Source organism: Eurosta solidaginis, chromosome 4 (genome assembly GCF_040869045.1).
Source record: "Eurosta solidaginis isolate ZX-2024a chromosome 4, ASM4086904v1, whole genome shotgun sequence".
Classification (NCBI taxonomy): domain Eukaryota; kingdom Metazoa; phylum Arthropoda; class Insecta; order Diptera; family Tephritidae; genus Eurosta; species Eurosta solidaginis.
This window is the reverse complement of record NC_090322.1, coordinates 61,683,530-61,702,392: the sequence shown is the minus strand read 5'-3', so window position 1 is coordinate 61,702,392 and position 18,863 is coordinate 61,683,530.

Genomic DNA, 18,863 nt, shown 5'->3' with positions numbered 1-18,863 from the left:
AACAGTGAAAGTTGCACTCAACTATGTGTAGTGGTTACTGAGTAATGTGTGTACCAACTTTCAGACAAAAATTCTAAAAGCTTTAGATTTGGAGGGATCTTATACATAGGAACCACGCGCTATTAATTTTTCTTAAATATCTTCAATTTACAGACATCGATCTGTTAGAATTTTATGATGTGTAAAAATTATGAAAAAAATTACTTACTTGTACAATCGCGATTATCCATTTCTTCCATTCCTAAAAAGCGATTAAACAACTCTCCATTTTTAATGTAGTGAATTGTAATGAATAAAAATGATTCGTGTATAAATTTAATACTCCAGACATCAGCAGTTAAACCATAGCCAACATTTCGAATGGAATTTATTTCGTCTCTTAATTCCAGCAAAGCACATTCATATAATTGTTCTATCTTTTTCCCCACATCTGCGGCTTTGGGCAGTAGATCTTCGATCTTAACTTTTTCACCATACTTTGCACCCAAACTTATAAAGAATGAAATTAGTTTTTGTAGACCAGAATCTTCGTGTATATCCAATGGTTGTAAGTTTTCAATACTCCATTGCATAACGACGTTCTCCAAACTTTTTTTGGACTCAATATCTATATAAGCATATTCTGGAGTTACTAATTCGGGTTTCATACTTTTGTAACATTTATGTTTGAATAAATATACAGAACTGTTAATAAACTTGTATACTTTTTTGCATTTTTTACATGCCACATAATTTTCAACTGTTTGTCCTTTGTCATCTATGATTTTACCAAAGTTTTCTAAAACTTTGTGATTTTTCCCTCCAATGTCGCCTATTGTGTAAACGTTTTCCAGAAGTTTAGTACGCAATTCTTTCGAAATTTTTGAAACATCATCACTTTTTGCCTAAAAAACGAAAGAAAAAAATGTCTCTTAAGTAGTGGTAATATGTTGGAGCTTAAACCACCCCCACAATCTATCTATCTATGTATCTATCTATCTATAAATCTTATAAAATAAAGTCGCTAAATACCATGTATGCACATAACTTCACACAGAATACTCCGATTTTAAAACGGTTTTTTACATTTGAAAGCTTAGCTACGTGAGATGGTACAGTTAATATAATTTGAAGATATATATTATAGGGGCGTGCAAATTGCCAAAATGTAGCAAAAAATCATAAATTTTTTGTTTACACAGCTATAACTCATAAGCGGAAGGATGGATTTGAAAAATTCTACTTTTCAGTAAAACTTTGAAATATTTACCTTCGTTCTGCATCAAAAAAAAAAAATACTTGATTCCTTTCTTATATCAGCCAAATTGTTTAAACAAAAGTAACATTTTTACCAAAAAATTCGTGTGTGTGATTGTCCGGTGTCAACTGTGCGCGCTAATTGCTTTTGAGTGAGGCATGATGCGACACATACGTACATATATATGTACATAGCATTCGCTGCGTTATTTAACTTCGGGCGTAGGTTTATAGGCATGTATGTACATGAGTATGTATTTTCATATCACATCAGCTTGACATATGTATGTACACACATATTTATGCAACATAAATGGTTAATTGTTAATGCAACATAAATGGTTACGAATGCATACATCTATTGAAAAATACTCTTTCGTTAAAAATATTAAACATTTCCTTAAAATTCTTCAAAAAAATTTTATTTTTGGTATTTTTGCATGTATCGCTTTCACTACATATTATGAAAGAAAGTCGCTTTTTCTGTTCCATGTCCCTTTGAATGCTTAAACCTTTAAAACTACGCAACGGATTTTCATGCGCTTTTTTTTAATAGATAGTGATTGGAGTTTGTAGATTGTATAATAACATCTATTAAATAGTGGAGAAATACTGTTATTTTTGAAGTTTCTAATGTGATTTATATACATATATAAGAGAAAGTGGTGTTAGTTACACTATTTATATATAACTCAAGAACGGATGAACAGATTTGGCTGAAAATTGGTGGAGGGGTTGCTTAGAACCAGGAGAGAGACATAGGATATCCTTTCCCGTTCTGGATAGGGTGTTTAGATCAAAACGTGGACCTGGGTAATCCTGGGACATGTTTGTACAATGTGGGTATCAAATGGAAGCTGTTTATGAGTACTTGGGTATTTTTCGTACCCGTGGGTGACTAGGGTCTCGAGATATAGGCCAAAATGTGGATCCGGGTACCCCTAGAATGTGTTTATAGAATATGGATAACAAATGAAAGCTGTTGATGAGTGCTTCAGTACAAGGTAGTATTCATACCTATTGGTGACTAGGGTCTCGACATTGAGGCCAAAACGTGGACCCGGATACCCCTAGAAAGTGTTTAACAAGAAGGATAACAAAGGAAAGCTGTTAATGAGGCCAAAACGTGGATCTGGGTTACACTAGGATGTGTTATTACAGTTTGGGTATCAAATTGAAGCTGTTGATGAGTGCTTTAGTGCAGGGTAGTTTTCATACCTATAGGTGACTAGGGTCTCGAGATATAGGCCAAAACGTGGACCAGGGTAACACTAGGATGTGTTTTTACATTATGGGTATTAAATTGAAGCTGTTGATGTGTGCTTTAGTACAGAGTAATTTATACCGCTGCGTGACTAGGGTCTCGAGATATAGGCCAAAACATGGACCCGGATACCCCTCGAATGTGTGTAATATGGATATCAAATGAAAGCTGTTGCTCAGAGCTTTAAAGTAATTTTCATTGTGATATTCGATTTAGCCGCATCAACCTGGCAAAACTGATAAATATGCACGCGAAGCCGAAAAAAAGCATGAATTAATAATACCCACATACCTATTTACATACGTCCTATTTGATTTGCCTGAAATTTGGTATATAAATTTGCCTATAATAGTATTTACGATCCTTTTTTCGGGGAAGTAGACCAGAGACGGGCTGGGAATGAGATTAGGATTAGGATTGGGACTTAGACTCGGAGTGGGACTGGAACTCGGAATGGGACTGGAACAAAATACATACCACCCTCTGGGACTGGCAATAAGAGATGAAGAAGAATGGGAAAAACTTGAGAGAAGAGAAAAGAGGGAAGGAGAAGGAGACTGAGAAAGAGATAGAGTGAGACGAAAATAGAGATAGATGAAGCGAAAAAGACGGAGGGAGGAGTGAATACAATGATTAAGAAGAAGTGAAGAGGGGGAGAGCAGAACTAGAGGGAAAAATCTTATTAAAATGTATGCAGATAGACCAAGTTTAGGGCAGAGCAACGTCTGACGGGTCTGCTAGTATAAATATAAAAACAAAAATATTGTTACGAATATTAGCAAAACTAAGGAGTGCTGCCAGCTCTAAGCCGATCTAAGCAGTGACGTGAATGCACATCAATAATTCAATCATTATGAATCAATAATTGCGTCTACACATATGTACACATTCCGACGAGCAACATTTACATACAAGGCAGCGAGAGATGAGATGTCACACACCGATGAATTTACTTATACGCTTATGTGTGTGCGGGAGACTGTAAACTACAAACACATGCATATACCTTATCTGAGTTGTCACAAGAGAGAGCAATAATTTGTGCACGTAGTTGTGGCTGGCGATTTTGTAGCCGAAACAACTAGTAACTTCTGGAAATCGAAGAGCCTAGAAGTATGCAGCGTAAACTATACAAGCGGCGCCAGCGAGTAAGAAGTAATTCAGTTTGATTTGAATTGTCAAGCAGTTACGAGTAAGACGATATCTAGCGAGCAATAGCACTATTATTTTGAAAGTCAGTTTCCTTTAAGATATCAGTTTGGTTATTAAGCTATTCGTTGCACAGTTTGAGTGTTATTGTGAAGTACTTAATAAAGGCCATTTTTCCATCATTCAATATTGGAGTTATTTATTCAACAGTTTAGTGATTCGAACTTAGCAGAGGATTGCAAATAAGAGGATTTGCAGGAAAATCGTTACAATTGGTGTCAGAAGAGGAATTGTTGAATAAATTCTAGAGGACAACAAGGACATGGCAAAGTTAAGTGAATTGAAGATCCCGCAACTGAAGAAGGAGTTGGAGAGCCGTGGATTGAATACAAGCGGCGTTAAACTCGAACTTCAGGCACGGCTACGAGAAGCAATGGAAGCAGAAGGAATTGATGTGGAAGAGCATGTCTTTCATCTTGATGGCGAGGAGACAACAAAAATTGAAGAGAAGAACGAAACGTCACAGACGGTTACCAGTACAGACTTGAACATGATTTTAGCTGCAATATCTGCTCAAACATCGACAGTGTCATCTCAACTGGCAGAACAGCAGACATATATGGAATCGCAGGAGAACCGTATAACATCCAAGATGGAAGAACAGAGGACATATATGGCATCACAACTAGAATCGCAGGAGACACGCATAACATCGAAGATTGAAGCACAAGAAACGCGTATGGCAGAAATGTCGACACAGATTACATCAAAGATGGAGACACAATTGGAAGAACAGAAGACATATTTGGCATCTCAACTGGAAGCGCAAGAGGCACGTATATCTGAAATGTCGGCACAAATTTCGGAACAGGTATCAGCGCAGCTCTTTGTGAAACTGGAAGAGCAGGATGCAAAAATTTTACAACTCGAGGACAAAATTGATGCCGAAATAGAAGCGTTAAAAGGTCGTATGGAGCAGTTACAACTAAACCGCCCAGCTGTTTCAGCGAGTAATCCAAAGGTAAAGACACCATCCTTTGACGGTTCTGTTCCTTTTCAGGTCTTTAAGCTACAGTTTGAGAAGACCGCAGCAGTGAACAACTGGAATGCGGAAGATAAAGTTGCTGCACTGTTCGTGGCATTGAAAGGGCCTGCAGCGGAAATCTTACAGACGATTCCAGAGTACGAACGGAACAGTTATGAAACATTGATGGCTGCTGTAGAACGACGTTATGGAAGCGAGCATAGGAAACAGATATTCCAAATTGAGTTGAAAAACCGCTACCAAAAAGCAAATGAGACATTGCAGGAGTTTGCTTCAGATATTGAAAGATTGGCTCATCTTGCAAATGCGGACGCACCCGTGGAATACACGGAAAGAGTGAAGATTCAAAGCTTTATAAATGGCATACGGGACGTCGAAACGAAGCGAGCCACATACGCGAACCCAAAGCAAACATTTTCTGAAACGGTATCCCATGCATTGACTCAGGAAACGGCGTCATTATTGAGTAAACCAGCATACAAAGCTCATCGTGTGGAAGTAGAAAGGCCGGAGTGGGTAGACACAATTTTGGAAGCACTAAGGGGATCTCAACAGAAGAATGCCGGAGTTATTAAATGTTTCAAGTGCGGCAACCCAGGTCACATTGCACGTCATTGCGATCTTGGTCCTAATAGTTCCAACAATGTGGGTGGCCGTAAACGCAAAGCTGGCGGAAATGAGCAAGAGCGTGTCGAAAGTAAAGAACGAAAACTTGCCCCGGCTGTTGAATGTCCTGTGATATCTGTGTCGCAGATTGGAAGGAAATCAAGCAGTCTTACCATCAGAGGGAATGTGGATGGTAAAGAGCGTGTACTGACTGTAGATACGGGGGCATCTCATTCCTTGATTCGATCTGATTTGGTCTACAGGGGAATAAAGTCATTACCTGGAGCGAGGTTGCGTACGGTCACAGGCGAATATAACCAAGTTCAGGGAGAAGTAATATGTGAAGTCCTAATTGGGAAGGTCATGGTTCTACACAAATTCGTTGTGGCGGAGATCGTTGATGAAGTTATATTGGGAGTGGATTTCTTGGTTGACCATGACATCAAGATCGATATGCAGAGAAGGGTGATGCATTATGAGAACCAAGATGTGCCACTTAACTTCAGTTTGGAAAAAGGGTTCAGCAGTAAGCGAGTGCTGGTCGAGGAGATTCGACAGAGACCACGAAAGTCAAGGAAAGTAGATCGAGCAAAGGTTGATGGATCGAATGTGCCAAATAAAGCGAAATTAAAAGTACCTGCGAGGAAAAGACCGGCATCAACAAACCCTAATGGACGCACTAAATTCACTGAAAGAATTTTTCAGAAAGAATGCAAGGATGATTTCAAGCCAGCGCGCACTTTTGTTGGGAAACGTCGGAACGATACTGAGTATGTGAAGCCAATCCGTCAAGAACAAGCTCTACAAAGTAGTTCTTCATTGGCCAAGCAACAGAGTGCGAGAGAACGATCCAGAATAATGAGTAGTAAGATGGAACACAGGTACGACAGGGAAAATAATTCGGAAGGTTTCCGGAATGGAGATTTGGTACTGTTAAACAACCCTCACCGGCGGAAAGGTGTCCCAGCCCAATTTCGGTGCAGTTGGGAAGGCCCGTACAAGATTGTGAAGAAGCTCAGTGATACCATCTACCGCATACAAAGCATTGAGAAACCACGGAGTAGAAGAGTGGTACATTTGGCGATGCTAGCAGCGTTTAGATCGAGAGATTTGTCTGATCGGGACGATCAGACTTAGGTGGAGGGCAGTGTTACGAATATTAGCAAAACTAAGGAGTGCTGCCAGCTCTAAGCCGATCTAAGCAGTGACGTGAATGCACATCAATAATTCAATCATTATGAATCAATAATTGCGTCTACACATATGTACACATTCCGACGAGCAACATTTACATACAAGGCAGCGAGAGATGAGATGTCACACACCGATGAATTTACTTATACGCTTATGTGTGTGCGGGAGACTGTAAACTACAAACACATGCATATACCTTATCTGAGTTGTCACAAGAGAGAGCAATAATTTGTGCACGTAGTTGTGGCTGGCGATTTTGTAGCCGAAACAACTAGTAACTTCTGGAAATCGAAGAGCCTAGAAGTATGCAGCGTAAACTATAAAAGCGGCGCCAGCGAGTAAGAAGTAATTCAGTTTGATTTGAATTGTCAAGCAGTTACGAGTAAGACGATATCTAGCGAGCAATAGCACTATTATTTTGAAAGCCAGTTTCCTTTAAGATATCAGTTTGGTTATTAAGCTATTCGTTGCACAGTTTGAGTGTTATTGTGAAGTACTTAATAAAGGCCATTTTTCCACCATTCAATATTGGAGTTATTTATTCAACAGTTTAGTGATTCGAACTTAGCAGAGAATTGCAAATAAGAGGATTTGCAGGAAAATCGTTACAATATTAAACACAAGGCACGATATACATACCTCCGAGGATATTTGGCGGGATGGGACCTACATGTTCTATGCCGATTCCAAACAGTATCTGCAAGGAGGAAGGGTTGCTGTAATTGCATATGCACTGCAATGTTTGAAACAAGAGGAACGCGTAAAAATTTTGGGCATAAGGCGGTATGAAAAACCTCGAAAATAACAATGACGTTTTAATACCGCGACCAGAATTTTGTGATCTATCCAACAAAAATATTGATATAAGCTCCAACTCCCATAAAGTACTACTAGTAGTCAAATTGCCAATAGTATTTTTTTAACTTGTTCTGTTCAACTTTTGATGAAACTTTGTTCGTTTTGCAATATTTCTTCTATAAACTAACGCTTCTTTCCAAAACTTCGGAGATATCCGACCAACTGCCGTACAATTTTAAATTAGTTTGTACGTAGAAGAGCTGAAGGAGACAAATAAGTTCCTATCAAATACGTTTATGACAGCTTACAACACAGCTTGTCCCCTAAGAAGATTCAAAGGAAAGGCCAAGGCGCCATGATGGAGTAAGGAGCTAAGTCATCTTAGAGGACAGATAAAAGAAATATTCAAGCTGGCAAAGGTCGCAGAAAGCGAAGCTTGCCGGGGCGAGAATAGGTATCTGTTGATTTTCTACAAGCGCGAAATCCACACGACGAAGAAAGCTTTACGGAAAAATTTTGTGCGAACATCGAGTGATCCAGCGAAACAGTGCGATTGAGGAAGATATTAGCTAGAGAAAAAATAGTCCAGGGACTAATAAAGAAAGAGAATGGGGAATGGGCACGTAGTAGCGAAAAGTCCCTTAAAGTGTTTTTCGTAAGTGAAATGTGCCCACCAGCAATTAGCTCTTTGATGGATCGGGAGCTTTGGGATATACATACCTCGGCATCTAATGTCGGGTTGAGCGCCAACGCGAAGAAGACAGATATGGTTTTGTTTACTAGGAGGTATAAGATCCTAAATTGGTCTGGCCCTAAGCTACGAAGGTCCTGCAGGAAAAAATGTGCACCAAATATCTAGGAATCATTCTAGAGAGTAAGTTGTCGGGGAAGCTGGAGGAGAGAGTGAAAAAAGCCTCGACCGCACTATATGCATGTAAAAGCTTGCTGGGGTTTACGTGAAGTATATCGCCATCTCTCTCTCATAAGACATTTACAGCGATGGTAAAGTCCATCCTATACTATGGAGTAATTGTTTTGTGGACGACCACACAAAATAGAACGTACTTCAAAAAATTTCGGTGGGTCTCTTAGAGCTACAATAGAAGTGGATGGTTGGCGCAAGGGTGCCCAAATGGCAGGCGAGGACATACACGTGTACACTGATAGCTCCAAAGTAATGGAAGGAGTAGGGTTCGCGGGAAACAGCACTGATCCGGAAATAACCAGGTCATAAAAACTGCGGATCACTGACTAAAGCTCTCTGACCAAAAATCTGGCAGCAGCATTATAAAGCTTTGAGCGCATCCCAGGCAAAAAAATTTGGGCCACGAAAATAATTTGAGTTGGAAAGTTGTAGAATTTCCAGAGGATCAGCAATGTGTGGTGTTTTCAAAATTAACAAATATCGCTTCACGTCTAATAAAGCTTATGCTGCATATAGTTGTTGTTGTTGTTGTAGCAGTGCTTCGCCCTATCAAATAGGCGCGACCGATCATAAATTGTCATCAATACCCTCTAACGAGAGTCAAAGGAAACTTGCAATTTTAACCGGGGTGGACCAGAGTGAGAGATGTGTTACGATGCGTTGGTTCCACATTGCAATTACAAAGATGGTTGGTGTCATGTGGGGACACATTGCAAGCAGGACATACATTATGTATGTCGGGGTTGATTCTAAATAGGTAAGAGTTTAACCTGTTGCAGTACCAAAGTCGAAGTTGAGCTATAGTGACGCGCGTCTCCCCCTGGGGAGAGATCGTTACTCTTCTGCGACTTCTGGGTATTTTTCTTTAAGAACTGGGTTCGCTGTTTGTGGATATCACTGAGAACCTGTTTGTTTTTTTTTTTCTTCAAACCGCTGTTTTCTCAGCTGCTCTCCTCATAATGCTTACGGAGATGACTTTTTAAGCCCTGGGAGGTGTGTCTCTTTAATCAAAAAACTATTGGGAGGCCCAGGTTTCTGCGTATTCAACAGAAATTGCTTGTTCAACACTTCATTTTTCTCCCTAATGGGGAGTACTCTCGCCTCATTGTGTAGGTGGTGTTCTGGGGACATAAGAAGACAGCCCGTAGTGGTTAAGAGAGCAGTGTTTTTGCAGGCCTGTATTTTCTTCCAGTGAGTATTCTTTAGGCTTGGCGACAATATCGGGGTCGTGTAGCATGCATTCTGCCGTTCAATTGCTTTGTAAGTGGTAATGAGCGATTGCTGTCGGCAAGATATTTGATGATTTGATTACGGCTTTGGATTTTCGGTACAATTGGGGTTGCATTCTCGCCAAAATGTAGATCCTGATCAAACGTCACACCCATTATTTTTGGGTGTAAGACAGTTGGTGGAGATGTGTATGTCCAATATCGTCGACATTTGCCGTTTAAATGTTGTTGACAATGTCGGGTTTCGCGAGGCAAAAATACTGTAGAGATCAGGGATATAGCTGTTTATTTTATTATAAAACTCATCGATGTGTGGGCCGGGACCTGTGGCCATTATTGTGCAGTCATCCGGTAGGATACAATGGTTGTTGTTGTAGCGTGTGTAAGGACACTGTTGTTGTTGTTGTAGCGATAAGGTTGTTCCCTGAAGGCTTTGGGGAGTGTTATCGATGTGATGGTCCTTTGCCGGATACAGATCCGATACGCTCCGGACCACAGCACCATTAAGGTGCTAGCCCGACCATCTCGGGAACGATTTATGTGGCCACATTAAACCTTCAGGCCATCCCCTTCCTCCTCACCCCCAAGTTCCATGAGGAGCTTCGGGTCGCCATAGCCTCGTCTGTTAGTGAAACAGGATTCGCCCCGGATAGGGAGTTTGACAATTGGGCTTGGAGAAGCTATATATTGCGCTGGCAACCTGATGGGTTGCGGGGAGTGTTATCGAGTTGATGGCCCTTTGCCGGATGGAGATCCGGTCCATTCCGGTACTAAGCCCTACCATCTCGGGAACGATTTGTTATGACCACATGCGACCTTCTAAGTCATACCGGCCTCCCACCCCCTAGGTCCATGAGGAGTTCGGGGTCGCGAGAGCCTCGGCTGTTAATCAAACAGGATTCGCCACGGATAGGTGAGCTTGACAATTGGGTTTGGAGAAGCTATGTATTGCGCTGGCAACCTGAAAGTGCTGTGCTACACAAATCCCTTGAATCCCGTATTTTAGTCGCCTCTTACGACAGGCATACCTACCGGAAGTATATTCTAACCCCCTAAACAGCTGGGGGAGGATACAATGGTGACTCCTGGTGGTGGCGAAGGTAGCTTCGTCATTTTGAAGTTAAACAAAAGCGGGAATGAGACACCACCCTGTGGCACCCCCTGTTTAATTCTTCTTGGTTTGTATGTTACGTTCCTGACATGCACAGATGCTTGCCGACCAGACAGATAATTTGCGGTCCACCTTTGGAGACTTGGAGGACCCTTCCAAGACTTGCAATAACGTTCCGTGGTTGACTGTATCAAAAGCTTTTGATAGGTCTAGCGTAACGAGTACTGTTCTGTGCTCGGGTTTTTGATTAAATCCGTAATTTATCTGGGTGTTAATGGCGTTTAGCGCGGTGGTAGTGCTATGTAGTTTTCTAAAGCCATGCTGATGATTAGCAAGACGTAAGTTTGCCGTTAAGTAGGGAAGTAGTATGACTGGAAGTGTCTTGGATACTGGCGATAGGATCTCACTATAAGATTATCGTGCGTTGGCTGGTTTCCCAGGCTTTAATAGCGGGCTACCATGGTTATTTTCCATTTTGCGTGGATGACTAAGGTGGACATGGACAGGTTGAAGACATGTGCTAGATAATTAAATTCCTCTTTCCTAAGTTTTTTAAGCAGCGGCATGGCTATGGCGGTTGGGCCTACTGCTTAAGATGGTTTGGCATGGACGTTGGCATCTTCAACCTCTTTGGCGATGATGGTATTTCTGTTTAGTCGGGTTCGATAGGGACTTTACGGTGGACCATAGCTTACCCATACAGTTTACTATACTTTAAGTTCTCTCATTTTGGGAGTTGGTTTACATTCTTTATTTGGGGATCGCCGGGGTCGTGCTGTCTTATAGGGTCACGTTCTCTCGCTAGAGTTGCGGCCTCCGCCGGAAAATTTGGCCGAATTTCCTGGAGTCTTCCAGCGGGAATGAAACGAGCCGACGCGAACTCGATGACCTTGCGAAAAGCACGCTGCCCTTGTCGGCGGCAAATTGATTGTCTGTATAAGTTTTGTAATCTTCCCACTTTCCATTTTTGAAATTAATGAAAATGCGTTTTTCGTTAGTCATGAATTCGGCAGATGGCTCGAGCGAAAATAGTATGGGTAGATGGTCGGATGCCAATGTTACCATCGGCTGCAAATTGACGCAGTTAACAAGTCCTGCGCTTATGATGGAAATGTCTGGCGCACTTTGACAGCTTACTATCACACGTGTGTCGGCGTCCTCGCTTATCGTGCAGAACGTAGTTTCTTCTATTTGGTCCGCCAACATTTCGACCTTGCTGTCCGCCTGTAGATCAGAATGCCACAGATCGTAGTGGGCATTGTAATCGCCTAGGATAATGCGATTATCGCCAGTGAGTAGTGCGCTGATGTCAGGGCAGTATCCCCTGTGGCAGCAGGTGACAGGACGGATGTAGATGTTGATGATTTCTAAATTTGCATCGCATCGGACAGATATGCCTTGACGTTCCAAGACACTGTCCCTGCGGCCAATGTCGGGATCAAATAGATTATATTGCACTGAGTGGCGGGTGATAAATGCGAGACCGCCACCATTTCCACTCTCGCGATATTTTCTGTGGACATTATACCCAGAGCAGGCCCGCAAAGCAGATATTGCTGTGAGTTTAGTGTCTTAGAACGCAGCAATGCGGATGTTGTGCCGCTTAGTAAAAGCAACTATCTCCGTGATCTTACCAGTTAGGTTAGGTTAGGGGAGCTCACTTGGACAACATGAAGGTCCGTTTTGATACCACATGCAATAAAATAAAGGTGACGTAGATATAGCTACTTAGAGAATCGGTGGGGTAAAGCTCCGAATGATACCGATCTCAACTTTGGATAAATCCTCGGGAGATCCAAGTGAGTCGCGACCGAATCTTGCCAGTTAACCCATTACAGTTTAATTGTAGTATTCTGAAGTACAAAGGGGAAGACGTCGTCACTCTGGGAGTAAGTGAAGCGGCGGGTGACTGCGCCTGAGTCGAGGGAGGCCGCGACGCAAGTGCTGTAAAGGCCCTGGGGCAGAAGAAGACAGAGGCTGATGCACGACATTGCTACCTACTCTGCTACGGAGATTGTAGTTATGGGTAGGAGCGGCTTATTTATGGGCTTATTGAGCAGCGGAGCTGCCAGGCGGTAGTGGGGGCGCTGAGGCGCAGACTACGGGACGCCCTTGAACGTGAACAACGAGGTGCCACAAAAGAGTTGTGAAAGTTACTGGGATGACAGGTTTTGGTGTCTAGCCCAGAACATCCCGCGCGGTGTAACCATGCCTTGCACATGACACACGGACAAAAGTGTGACCGTCCTAAAATCTTTTTATTTTCCGGCACAGGTAAAAAAATCATTTCTCAGGACAGGGATCAGGTACTTGCCCTAGGTTGGGTTCGATACCTTCACGGAGCAAGAGAATATGCCGCAGTCACGCTGCAAGGACCTGCTGCAACAAATTAAATGGGGTTACACTGAAATGACAGCCCTTGATCGGGAGAAATCCCAAATCGGTCCGGTACATAGAACCAGCTGCTACCTTGGGAAGCGGCTGCCGTTAGTCTTAATGCCTTTTTGGTCCATTTCTAATAACTTATCAAAACTTTTTTAAAAACAATAAAATCAAAATTTGAATATTTCGATAGTGCCTATGTCAATTATAGTACATATTTTGATAATAATATCTAAAAGTGGCTATATTTTTGTGCTGACGAAAAATGATTTTTTGCAGATATACGAAAAGATAATTTTTGACATCGTAACTACGCAAAAATTAATTACCAATTTTGGTAAGAAACTCCTAAGACGGCAGCCCTAATTTAAGCGTTTTATTCGCGCCGTTTTCTCTCAAATCATTTACACCTTTCAGAACGAATTCCGAGCACATCTATGAACATATATATGTATATTCAAATCAACAAGTATATATACATACCTACAAGTTATAATTTATAAGCACAAAAGTTAACAATTAACATACCTCCGATGAATCCATAGCAGCAAAAATTCAAATAGTTTTGTATTATCAATCCTCAAAACGCTTGGTTTTTGCTTATAAAAATTGTCTAATCCGCAAAACACTTAACAGCCCGAAAACAAAGATTCTCCGAAAGCGACTGACTCAAATTCTAGCGTCGTGATGTTGTGTTGGTTTGGTTCACTCACGCACTCATCGAAAGCTGTTGGGAGGTTATTTGAGTATGTTTCGTACGTATAGAGTAGTACTCAACACACAAAACAAAAAAGGGCCGGTTGAATTTTTGTAATTCTTCCAGTGTTGCCATTTTAGTTTTATTGTAGTCGAGTGCATGTGTAAACGTGCTCTTACAATGGATTTTTGAGTGACTTGCCATGGAGACGGAGTTTTGAAACATGTAACATACTTCAGAACAGACATCGGCGTTTCATACATCTTAAGATGGTGAGCAACTCACACAGATAGCCTACGCTCTTTGTTTAGTGAATGGTTCAGTCTGCAATGAGTAGTGTTGGGAACTATCGAATGAATTCAACTATCGATAGTTAGTTACTGAATGATTTTAACTATCGAACGAATTTTTTCATTCATTCATTCATTCATTTGATTTGTTCTTTAGCTTGCCAGAAGAACAATCTCTGGATTGTTTTAGTTACCCCTCGGGGTAGCTAAAGAACAAACCTATATAAGACAAAAAACGTCGTGTTCCAATGAAACGTGATCCAGATACGGCTAGAGATTTAACATGCAAATGCGACAACAATGTGAACCATATGGATCAATTTGTTGTTGCATTTGTATGTTAAATTTCTATCCGTATCTGGATCACGCTACATTGGAACGTAACAAAAACGTTAAATATGACTAAAATGGTGTAAATTTTGCTTCAAGTAAATAATGAAAATATTCAATTTAAATGCCTTTGGTACATGTTATGCAAAGCGCATGAATGATATGCAAATGACCTTGGTTCGCAACCCACTGAGTTTTTTGGTCTCCCCCAAACCTGTGGGGAGATTTTATGCCTCTACAACAACAACAACAGGAAAGAGGGTTACTTAAGATGGATTTTTATCTGTATTATTCAAATCTCTTTCAGAGGCATTATTGATTGCCTTAACTTATATAAGCTACTGTTTTTTTTTTTTTCAAAATTCAGGTCACGTTTAATTAATATAAAAATTGCACATTAAATTTCACTTATAAAAGAAACATAAAACAAATATTTCAAGCACTTAAATACTAAAAGTCGCTATAGTAGTTCTAGCCAAAATCGGATAGTGCATGAGGGTCTATATTAAATTTTCGCCGCAGAGATGGCAACTGATTGCGTTATTAAACCGCTAAAAAAATTGATTGTAAAGTAAATAACACAAGTATGTACATCGAGTTGACATGAAAAATACCTTCAATGTTTAAATTGCTGTTCAAAAATATTATCATGTCTAGTTTATCTCCTTTAAGTCGGTTTCTCCTGTCGTTAATTATTTGCCCTGCTTTCGAGAAAACTCGTTCTGACGGAACCGATGTTGCGGGTATACATAAATATTTTTTCGAAAGCATAGTTCCGGAAATGTTGACTGGCTACGATTCCAATAGTCTAGGGGATTATTTGAGCGATCAACAAAATTTTGCCTTAGATATTGCTCCAACTGAATATTTGCATTGACATTGGGCGCGTTTTGACAAATTGTTTTTGCTTCAGCAACTCTTACATCGAGAAGGTCCCAGAGAGATACTTCGCTTTTATCGACCGATGCTTCTCTTGGGGTGTTGGTAGAAACACTTGTGTTTTGTTGCCGTATTAGGGAAGTTACTTCTTCCACTAGCCATTTTGTTGTATTATTTGCATTAATTTCATTACCGAACGCAATTTTTTTAAACCTAGGATCTAGGAATGTTGATTTGGCGCACATTTTGTCAGACTCCAACTGCCCTAATCGTCTCCAAACTACACCTAACAATCTGCTCTTCAAACTTTCTCCCTCTACAGTTTTCATTTTGCGATTTCGTACTGCGTATTGAAGACCTCTGATCAGGGGGCACTACCAGTGACATCGTGGGATAATTTTCTCCTGACAATTCGGTTGTCATGGCCACTACGGGCTTGAAAAGATTAGTGTAGTCCAACAATGTTTCCCATTCTGATGAATTGAGGAAATCAGGAGCATTTGGTAAAGAAGTTATTATGGCAGAGAGTGGTTCTTTTACCAAGCATATGCGATCCATCATTATAAGGGTGGAATTCCACCGGGTAGGGACATCTTGTTTTAACCTCAGTTCAGTAACGCCCATTTGCTTTTGCATATTTTTTAATTTTTCCGTCGCTTGGGAACTATGGTTAAAGTAAGTGACTATGGCACGACACTTGGTTATGAGCACAGTAACTTGTGGAACAGCTTTGATGGCATCAATTACACATAAATTTAATGTGTGCGCTACACATGGGTGGTGGTGCTTCTGTAGCATTTCAATTATAGCCTTTTTAATATTATCCCCGTTATCACTTACTACAGTAACTATTTTGTCAAAAACGGACCACTCATCAAATATTAACTTCAATTCTGTAGCTATATTTTGGGAGGTATGATTTCCTAAGATTTCCTTTGTTGATAAAACTGCAGAAATCATTTTGTTATCCCGAACGAAATGACTAGTAACTGACAAAAAAGATTTTTGACTATCAGAAGTCCACATATCAGTTGTAACTGAAATATGTGTTACAATGTTGAGCAAGTAATGCAGTTTCTTTCTTACTTCATTGTATTTAAAAGGTAGCATTGTATTTGATAAAACTTTTCTGTTTGGCAAGGAATATAATGGCTGAAGCTTTTTTGTATATTCTACAAATCCTACATTGTCAACGATGGAAAGTGGCTGCAAGTCGTTTGTAATCATCTTTAAAAGAGATTCATCAATATTATTTTTTTCTTGCTCTGAGAGTTTAGAACGTGTGCTGGTAACAAAAATTTTTGTTTGAACAGTCCTTCTCAAACATCCACTATTGGAAATGTCTTCGGTAGGTACTGTTAACGAACTGCGCGCTGCACTCCCTGCAGTAGTTGACGAAAGAGAAGTGGAACTACGTTCCTCTTCTGCAATTACTGGCGCTATTTCTCCTGAAGTTAGATTACTATGTTCTGAGCATGGTGGAATCACCAGGTGAAGTAAATAAAAAGAGATAGAAGGTGTACGCTATCTGAAACGGTAGGGATGTATTTTCAACGGTCAGAAGAGGGTAAAATGTTTACCCGCTTTGGAAAAGTAGGAGTAGAAAAACAAATGCCTTGCTACGAAAGCCATTACAGACTGTTTCTTTTTCAGCATATCAGTGCAACCTAATGCCAATACAAAATGGATACACAAGACCAGTGCGAACTTATATTACTTTAGGCATCGAATAAAATTAAAAACTTAAACTAACTGCGATGAGTAGTAAAATTCAAGAATGCGTCTAAAGTAAACTGACCTCAACTTCAACTTCAGTTGAAGCTTTTATCGAAAAACCGGACATAAGTGGGAGAGGTGTTATCCATTATATAGTTGAACTGTAGGAACTTTGCGCACTTAAATGGGTTTCGGGTTTGATGAAAAGTTTTACAGTCACACTTGGAAGTGATCGTAATACTTTTAAATGTGTTTCGATCTCTAAAAATCCATTGTTATTTCCATCTGCTCTGTTGATTTGACATTGAGAGTTGGAAGTAACACATATGACCTTTTAATATATCATACAAACTTGATCAGAAGATCTCCCATAAGCTCTTGACAGTTAATTCATGATGTATTACTAATGGTCCCAAGTTATTATTTACTAAAATATGTCAGGGGATATAATAGGAGTCGGCCTAGAACCAGAAGGTGCTAATCCAAGCGAGCCGGATTCATATATTCTAATTTACAATCCATAACAGCAACATTCTTCTTATCATAGTGGTCTAATTTTTAGGCCAAAACAAACATAGTGAGTAACAATTTTTCGTAATTATATTTAGAAATCCATTGTTTTAGCGAAGTGTTTACATAAATAAGGTGTAATACGATATTTTGTTGTTCTTGCACATTTTTCGAAAGTCTTCAGTAGCGCTGCACAGGCGAAAATCCTTGTTGGATATGACGCGAATTCAAATAGTTCGTTTTAACAAAGACCTGTTTCAAATTTTTTTGGAACAAATTAAACATACTTATATGATGGAAACATCAATAATATAAACGCAATAGTTAAGCACGACCTTACTTATGGAAGCCCACACCAAAGATACCCAAATATGAATCTCTGTAATTAAATCCGGTAAAGGTCCATCGATATTCACCTACTGGTTTAGATGAAAAAAGGACTAAAACTACCATATTTCACTCCTGAAAAATGCAAAAAAACCACATTTTTCGGGGACAACATTGGTGAAAATTTTTCAGATAGCCGAATGATAGAACAAAGAATTTAGAGCGAGACAATTGACGGCTTACTTCACCTGGTTATTCCACCATGGTTCTGAGGAAGACGGATGCTTACGGCGTAGATGGTCATTTAAATTTGATGTGTTGCCAGAAAATTTAAAATTTTTTTTGCATATATGGCATTTAACTTCATTGCCATTTTTGGTAAAAACTCCCAAACGGAAGATCTCTTCAATCCAGGCCGCATTATAAATATCTACACAAATGAAATCGTTAAAATCACTTCCTCAGTTAAAAATATTTAATAATTACCACGCTTAAAACGTTTGTCGATTAGGTTGACGTATGCTAAATTTATTTTAATATCTTTTTAACACTGATATATGCATAAATTTAAATAGAACGAACGATTCGAAGAAATAGTAATGAGCGAATCATTCATACCAAAAACTATTAGTTCGATAAAATAGTAATGAACGAATCATTCATACCTAAAACTAGTAATTCGAAAAATAGTAATGAACGAATCATTCATAACTAAAACTAGTAACTCGAAAAAATAGTAGTGAACGAATCATTCATAACTAAAACTAGTAACTCAAAAAAATAGTAGTGAACGAATCATTCATACCTAAAACTAGTAACTCGAAAAAATAGTAGTGAACGAATCATTCATACCTAAAACTAGTAATTCGAAAAAATAGTAATGAACGAATTTCAAATGACTATCGAATGAATGAAAATTAGTGAACCATCGAATAACTCGATAGTTTTCATTCGATAGTTCCCAACACTAGCAATGAGCAATTGGCGTGTCAACATCGAGTGTTGGTATCGCTAGTTGTGCAGCGAAAAATATGTGCAAGTATTTACGTAAATACATTTTATTAATATGAATTAATTTAACTAATTTAATACGAAAAAATGCAACAGGATCCAATAGAGAAACTGTAAATTTTATTTGAAAATAATACTAAAAATTCGGTGGATTTTCATCAAAA